This window comes from Meleagris gallopavo, chromosome 28 (assembly GCF_000146605.3).
Source record: "Meleagris gallopavo isolate NT-WF06-2002-E0010 breed Aviagen turkey brand Nicholas breeding stock chromosome 28, Turkey_5.1, whole genome shotgun sequence".
NCBI lineage: Eukaryota > Metazoa > Chordata > Aves > Galliformes > Phasianidae > Meleagris > Meleagris gallopavo.
Genome location: NC_015038.2, coordinates 2,846,777 through 2,848,534, shown reverse-complemented (window position 1 = coordinate 2,848,534; position 1,758 = coordinate 2,846,777).

Here is a 1,758-nt window from a genome sequence, read left to right as displayed (position 1 = left end):
CATCTTGACAAAATCCCCCACCCTTGCGGGTGGGGATGCTCTGTGGGATCTCCTCCATATCCTCACAGCAGAGCCATTCCCTGGGACGCCGAGGTTTCCCCACGCTGAGCCCCATCCTCACTGCTGTGCTGTGTCATCTCTCCCTGCTCCTTCTTTCACAGTGCCGACAGATCTGAGCTGGAGCTGCTGACTCCTGCGTGGAGCTGTGATTCCTTCCCAGGGTTTGTGCTATTTCCAGCTCCTGTTGCCCCCGTTCCTGTGATGCCCGTCCCCTTGTGCTGGGAACAAACCCTGGTTGGCAGCACGCTGTGCTCTGCTCCGTTTGCAGCCACTTTTCCCAAGCTGTAGGACAGCCCAGGACATATCTTGCATGGCACCGAGGTGAGTACAAGCTCTTTTTCTCAGTAGGGAGCAATGTTTCTATTAGGTTTCTCTGTGGCAGCTTTGTTTTAACCCCTCTGACAGCAAGGAGCACATGGGTGGAAGCAGGGATGTTCCTGCAGGAGCCCTGGGTCTGACCCATCTGACCCATCACCATTTGTGATGGTGACCCATTTTGGGATGGTGGAGACAAAGGTGCAGCCCTAATGCTGCTGTGAGAGGTGCTGAGGGGATATGTGTGGTCACCTGCATCTTAGTGGGGTCTCCAAAGGGAGGGATGAGCTGCAGCGGTGCGATGCTTCTGGGGCTTCAGAGCAGAGTTGTCCAGCATTGTGCAGGATGGGCTCACATTCTGTGCTCCCTCCCTTCCCCCCCCAGCTGAGGAATATCAAACCTGGAGCATAAAAGCATCTAAATCCCAGGGAGGGGATGTGGGGAAGGGAGCACAGGCAGCCCCACATGGCAGCACTGGATTTGGGGACAAAGCCTGCCCTATTTGGGCAGCTCGGAGCCTCAATGCATTCAGCACAGCCTCTCCTATAAATCACAAATTGTTGTAGGCAGTAAATGTCACCAGAACTGGTGTGGGCTCAGCTCACTGCTTGCCATCTCCTCCGATAGGAAAGCAATTACCATTCATTTTGATCCTAACGCAGCCGTTTAGGGGAAAAAAAATATTAATGCTTCTGATGTGTTTGGTCTAATTAAGTGATAATTCCCTCTGCCTGGAGCAGAACGTGGCTGCAGTGCAGTGGGGCATTGGGTCAGCATGTTTGGCAGCTCCTACAGCACAGCGATGCTTTCCAGGTGATGCTGGAGAGCCCCAGACAAAGCCTGCGTACGTAATGGAGAGCTTCAGACTGACCTCGATCTGCTTTTAAGAGCATGAAAGAGAAAAACAGCGAATTCTTGAACTCTCCTTCTGCCAAGGCAGCCGAATTGAGGCAGAGCTCTGCTGAGCCACAGCTGGGCTGAGTTTGCAGCTCTCATTCTGCTGTTCTTTGCTCAGCAATCGCCCACTGCTTTGAGTAACGCTCACGTGTTTGTGTGCTGAAAAGAGTTTTGAGGCAACGCTGTGCTAAAAAAAGAGCATTATCCTCGAGGTGCAGCTCTCTGTAATGAATGGCAGCACAGAAGCTGTCTGGCACAGCAGTGACGTTGTGCTTCATCCCAGGGCTGTGCTTTAGCATGGCACAGAGGGGCAGAGGACGACTTAGCAAAGGTCAGCCTGCAAACCCATCATGTGCCTGCAGATAGGAGCAGGCTCTGCTTTTCTAATGCACTCGGCCACGCTGGATTTATCCGTGGCAATGCGTGACAGTTCACCTGGAGAGAAAATTAATTATTCACCAGAGCTGTAGTCCAGAGCTGCTTAAC